The following is a 6,676-nucleotide window of genomic DNA, read 5'->3' as shown; positions in this document are numbered from 1 at the left end:
GTGAACCACCAGCCTTCTGGTTAGCAGTCAAGTGCCTTAGGCACTACGCTGCCAGGGCTCCCCGAGAATATATACACACATACAAAAAAAAGTCCTGGTGGAAGCATCTTATTTGCCAAGACACAAGGACTATCTGCCCTTCTTTCTGTAGTCCCTGAGTGGTACAAATAGTTAAAGCACTCAGCTGCTAACTGACAGTTTAGCAGTTCAAGTCCACCCAGAGGCACCTTGGAAGAAAGGTCTGGACATCTTCCAAAAAATCAGCCAGTGAAAACCCTATGGATCACAATAGTGTGAATTCTTTTCCTTGTGTATGGGGTTACCATAAGGCAGGACCCAAATCAATAGCAACTACCAACAATAGCTTTTTCCTTGATTTTTAGAGTGGGCAATGGGGCCCTTCCCCTCTCCAAGCAAGACCGTCACAAAGAGAAATTTGTTACTGATAGAAAGGGTACTCCAAGGCTGAAAAGGCCAACAATGATAATGCCGATCACATAGATAGTTCAACTGCAGATTTTTTCCAATTACAAAACAGGTGCCCCACATGCCTACACATCTAGAAATTTCATTTGCTTCTGATATTTTCAGCACTTTGAGTTAGCTTTTACAAACCTCATGAGGGAGGGAGGGAGGAAGGCTCCACAGAGAAAAGGTGGCCTCACTTCTGAAGACAGACTTGGCAGCAGCATCTATGTGGTGAGAATTTATTGAACTGAGGAGCAGAGAAGGTGACTGATGCCAAGTCCCACAAGGCCTCAGCTGAAGTGATGCACCCATTTCAGGAGACCCATGACATCAGGAAAAGGACCAAATGATAGGGAAGAGTCCATGCTGACAGGCTGGGAGGGCTGGTGGCAGGGACAGATAACCCAGTAAACAAGGGAAACCCATCATTGTTGTAATTTGCTATCAAGTCAGACTCAACTCATAGCGACCTCTCCTTGGGTTTCCAAGGCAGTATCACTACGAAAATAGATTGCCCAACCTTCCTTCCGAGGAGTGGCTGGTGGGTTTGAACTGCCAGCCTTCTGGTTAGCAGTCAAGTGCCTTAGACAAGGCTTTGAGTCTTTAAGAAGGTCTTGTGGGTTTGGGAGAGAGACAGATGCTAGCCATACCTAGATGCATAATCTTTGCTGTGGTGAAAAAATGTGAAATTGGTTTACTATAGATTTATAAGTATGCACAAGTAAATCTGCCCTTACCTTGCCTGTTTGGTAATCCAACACTGACTGGGGGTTGATGTTTGCTGCCTTCAGCAGGCTGAGGGGTTATATCCTAGAGAGGAGTAAATCAGCCTACACTGGGGAAACAAAAAAAGCAAATTCAACTGAGGTTCATAAAACTTATGAAGCATATGCTGAAAAGTGCCTCAGCAACTCACTTCTCAGCCTTATCCCATAAATAACACAGGGACAAAGGGGTGAGTAAATGACATTGGAGACAAGGAGAAAAAAAAAATTCTTCACAAGGAATTTGGATGAGGAGTGTTCCTTCAGAGGGCAGGGTTGCCAGAGTACACAGGATGGCAGAATGTCTTAGGAGAGGCCACTTCATTTTATTTATTTATTTATCTATCTATTTATTTATTTATTTAACCAATTTTGGCATTTACAGATATGTGATGTTGACACTTCTTGATTTAGGATGTAACGAATTAGTATTATCAGACAAAGAAAGAACCAGTAGGAGATTATTGTCCACGTGTAGGAGCAGTTCATAAATACTATATTCACTTCTGCACTTCACCTCCTGCTGTCTTCAAGTGACCCTCATCACCTTGGAACAGGAAATCTCTGGATTTCTTTTCTCTGAGAAATCTCTGTGCAGCCAGGAGGAGTCTGAAGCCTGGGTCATATTTGGCAGAGCATCAAAGGCCCTGCTTGGTGATGGTTGAAGGAATGTGCTGTTTCCAACATTTTCTTATTTTCACCAAGCCACATTGAGGAGTGGGTGGGGGGCCATCAACCCCCAGCTGCAACTACACACCAAGACCCTTTGCCTAATACTTCTCCCTCTTTCTCTTCCAGCAAACTAGGGGCTAAAACAAGATGGGTTTAGGCAAGAAAATATAATTACCAGAATGCACTAGTCATTGAATTTTTTCTAGTGGTCCAAGAAAAGAAAATATGACTATTGCTGCTCTCTCTCTGGCCATTCTCACAGTGTAAGTCAAGTCAGCCCTGGTCCAAATAAAGGGGCAAACCTGCCTCTGACAGCACAGCTGCCAGGAGAGCAGTGTGTGTCCGCAAACAGAGCCAAGAAGAAGCTAGGGGATATGGTCAAAAGGAAAAGAGTCAGGTACAGAAATCAGGGTTAATAAGAACAGAACTAAGCCCAACCAGATCTGGTGACAGAAGTGGCCTATCTGCTTTCTCACAATGGATTGTTTCAATTTAAACTTTTTAAGGAACAAAAGACACAGGAGACCAGAAGCCATAATTTAAGACAAAGTGGTAGCTTAAGAGGCCAATTCTCCTACAGAGAACTAAACCGTGTATTGTTTTCATTATCCACTCATATACCCTGTTTTCACATAAAATTCAAAAAGGGGAAATTTATATGTGTTTGCTAGCCCATTGTTATAAGAGTTATTTGTTGCTGTTGTTGTTGTTGTATTCCGTCGAGTCAGCCCCAACTCATAGAGACCCCTCCTTGGGTTGCTGAGGCAGTATCACTATGGAAGTAGATTGCCCAACCTTCCTTCCAAGGAGTGGCTTGTGGGTTTGAACCACCAGCCTTCTGGTTAGCAGTCAAGTGCCTTAGGCACTATGCTATCAGAACTATTTGTATCTTTCAGAAATGTGTTCAGCTACAAGTAACAGAAAACCTGACTATCAGAGACTTAAATAGATAAGAACTTTTTGGTCTTAAGCAAGAAGCAGGCTAAGGGTCAGCTGTCTGAAAATAGCTCAAAGATGTAACATTGACATCAGGATTCTAGGCTTTTCTCTTCTTTCTGCCCATCAGCCTTATATTCTAGGTCACCACCCTCATGTGTGTTGCCTCATAGTTCAAAGCTGTACCTTCAGTCATTACATCTACATTCCAGACAGGAAGAAAAAAGAAATATAAGCATTTGTATCCAAAAAGCAAATGTTTTCCAAAAATCCCTGGAAGCATTCTGCCTACAACTCAGTAACCAGGATGATGTCACATGGTCACTTTTAGCTGCAAGGGAGTTTGAGTGTTTTTACCTTAGCCTGTTGCCAACCTCTAACAAAAGCAACATTCTATTAATAAGATGAAAATATACATTGAATAGGCAACCTGTAGATCCTCCATGTGCATCCACAAGCAGCAGCCCACACAATCAGCCTAGTCTAACACTCAATAAGGGAGTCTTGGTGGTGCAATAGTTAAGAGCTCAGCTGCAAAACAAAAGGTCAGCAGTTGGAACTCACCAGCTTCTCTGTAGGAGAAAGATATGGCAGTTTGCTTCCATAAAAATTCCAGTCTTGGAAACCCTATGGGGCAGTTCTACTCTACAGGGTCACTGTGCATCAGAATCAACTCAATAGCAATGGGTTTATCATTTAATGCAGCATTGTAGTCTGCAGAGTTTGAATGGCAGCCTGAAGAGCACTGACATTTGATACTAATGTACAAATACATACTGCTAATAGTTTGTATATGGGCTTGTCCCTTCAACGACTCAGTTTTCCTGGTTTTGACTAAAATCCATAAGATGGGTCTAAGAGTTGGAACTCTCTGATAGGTCCAGTGGGCAAATATCACTCCTTAAAACATCAAACATGGGCGTTTTGGCTCTCTGAGCAGCACCAGGGCAGTCAGCAAGAATAACCACCTTTCAAAAGGGGGCAAAAAAAGGAGTCAAGAAGAGAGTGGTTGATCCATTTTCTAAGAAAGACTAGTATGATGTGAAAGCACCATTTATGTTCAATATAAGGAATTTGGGAAAACACTTGTCACAAGGACTCAAGGAACCAAAATTGCATATGATGGCCTCAAGGGTCACGGTTTTGAAGTAAGCCTTACTGATCTGCAGAACAGTGAAGCTGGATTTAGAAAATTCAAGCTCATTTCTGAGGATGTTCAGGGAAAAAACTACCTGACCAACTTCCATGGCATATATCTTACCATAACAAAATGTGCTGTGTGGTCAAAAAAATGGCAGACCATGATTGAAGCTCATGTTGATGTCAAGACTACAGATGGTTATTTGCTTCGTCTGGTCTGTGTTGGTTTTACTAAAGAGTGCAACAATCAGATTTGGAAGACATCTTATGCTCAACATTAACAGCTCTGCCAAATCCAGAAGAAATTATGGAAATCATGACCTAAGAGATGCAAACAAATTACTTGGACGAAGTGGTCAATACATTGATTCCAGATGGCATTGGGAAAGACATAGAATCGGCTTGCCAATCTATTTATCCTCTCTATGATATATTTGTTAGAAAAGTAAAATTGCTGAAGAAGCCCAAGTTTGAATTGGGAAAACTCATGGAGCTTCATGGTGAAGGTTGTTGTTGTTGTTATGTGCCGTCGAGTCGGACCCAACTCATAGCAACCCCTCCTTGGGTTTCCGAGGCAGTATCACTATGGAAGTAGATTGCCTAACCTTCCTTCCAAGGAGTGGCTGGTGGGTTTGAACCGCAAGCCTTCTGGTTAGCAGTCAAGTGCCTTAGGCACTATGCTACCAGAGCTCCCATGGTGAAGGTAGTAGTTGTGAAAAAGCTACAGGAGATGAGACAGGTGCTAAAACTGAACAAGCCAATGGCTATGAACCACCAGTTCAAGAATCTGTTTAAAATTCAAACTTTTAATGGTGACAAATAAAAAATCTTATTTGTGATGCAAAAAAAAAAAAATCAAACATGCATCTAAATTTTTTCCTCAGCTGCCTACAGCATACCGTTTGCAGTTATTTGTTCTCATAATTACTCTTTTCCAATTGTATTGAAAGGAATGGTACAGAATGTGACCTCCCAAAAGAGCTCCTGACCATAGGATACATCACAGGTCTGAAAACCTGTTGAAAGTTAGTCTTTCTCTGAGCCACCTACCATGGCTAACTGCTCTGAAAAGGATCGCAATAGGAGGTCCTGGAGTGGAAGAAAAATATGGAACAAATCTCAAAATCATAGAAAAGACCAGGCTTATTGATTTGATAGGAATTAGTTGAACCCCCAAGACTTTGGCCCTTAGACAACCTTCAAGCCTGGAATTGAACTCAACCAGTGGCTCAACATTCAGTCAAACAATAGACGGGCCTATGAGATGAACAGTAACACCAGGGAGGTACGCACCCTTAGAACAATCAACTACATGAGATCAAAAGGCCAGCAATAAAGCTCAGAAGGCAGGAAGGAGAAGGAAAGAAGGACAAACAGAAATGGTAAACACAGGGAGGAAGTAGGAAGAGAGCTGTTACATTGTGGGGATTGCAGTCAATGTCACAAAACAAAATGTGTATAAACTGTTGAATGGAAAATCAATTTGCTCTGTAAACTTTCGCTCAAATCACAATAAAAAGTTATTTTAAGAAAAATAAAGTGTTCTTTCTCTATCTCCAACCCTCAATATAGTCTCTAAGATCACACTGAGTTCATTACATGTCACGTCAAAGGTCTCTTTTTCAGAGTGTTTTCCCCGGCAACTTTCCCTAATGGAGTTGATGTTTCCTAGCCCTTCTTTATTTTTCTTCATGGTGCTTCACAGGTATTAGTTCCATGTCTAAGCTTTAAGAGACAGGTACTCTATCCTGTGCCTAGAGTAATGCCAGCCATATAGAAATGCTCAATACGGTTAATCCAGTGACTTTTTTTTTAAGCAAAAGTTTATTAAATATTACTAGAGACAATTCTAAATACTTTACATATATTAATTCATTAAAAATTTACAGCAATCCTATGAGGTAAATGCTGTTATTGTCCCATTTTTCAAATGAAGAAACTGAGAGTTAGGTTAAAGTTACACAGCAAATGGCAGATCTGGGGTTCAAACCTAGACAGGGGCTCCAGGACCATGTAGTTAGCCCTTACCCCTTTCTTCCTCTCTACTGTAGCAGGGCCTGTCTACCATCTCTGACGCCTTAACATCAGAATGTATGATAGCCTTCATTTGGTTCTGCGGCTATCCTTACTTCTTAATCTTTTTCTCTACTCCCTCTTGGACCTCACTTCCCCACTACTTGAAATGACCTAAGATTTCTTGAAATGCTTCATTAATTGGGCACAAAATAGGCACTGGTAAGTGTTTATTAAAAACTGTATTACAGTCCCTAAGTGCTTGTGAGAATCATAGTTTGTTGAAAATAAGGAACATTTTAAAGCCAGCTGTAAAAAGGTTATCCTTTTCTGCTCAAGGAATTCCAGTGATGACAGTCATAATTTTGCCATGTCCCATTAGCTACTGTTTATTGGGTACCTACTTCATGCCAGCTCTGTGTTGGATGCATAAATTATAATTCTTTCATAAAATATTTACAATATTTTCAACAATCTTGCAATGAAATAAAGCTTTTTCCCATTTTTCAGTTAGGAATTTGAGTCATCAAGACTTTCCATGAATTGTGAGAGGCTGTGGCATAAGGAGTAAGTGGAGGGCCAGAGTTGTACCCAATGGGCATTCTCATTTACCACATTTCATTATTGTGAATTAATTAAGTATCTAAGGACCCAGGACTAAGGCCCTCAAAAAAAAAAAAAAA

The 6,676-nt window shown here is 41.0% G+C and overlaps 1 pseudogene; it reads left to right on the top strand.

The window, feature by feature from the left end:
* The window catches only part of LOC103207313, a 12,065-nt pseudogene extending 7,804 nt beyond the window's left edge, over window positions 1–4,261 (top strand).
* The last annotated feature ends 2,415 nt before the right edge of the window (window positions 4,262–6,676 follow it).

Source organism: Orycteropus afer, unplaced genomic scaffold, assembly GCF_000298275.1.
Source record: "Orycteropus afer afer isolate SDZICR_OR568_19922 unplaced genomic scaffold, OryAfe1.0 scaffold00363, whole genome shotgun sequence".
In the NCBI taxonomy this organism is placed as follows: Eukaryota; Metazoa; Chordata; class Mammalia; order Tubulidentata; family Orycteropodidae; genus Orycteropus; species Orycteropus afer.
This window is presented reverse-complemented; position numbering and strand designations above follow the sequence as displayed.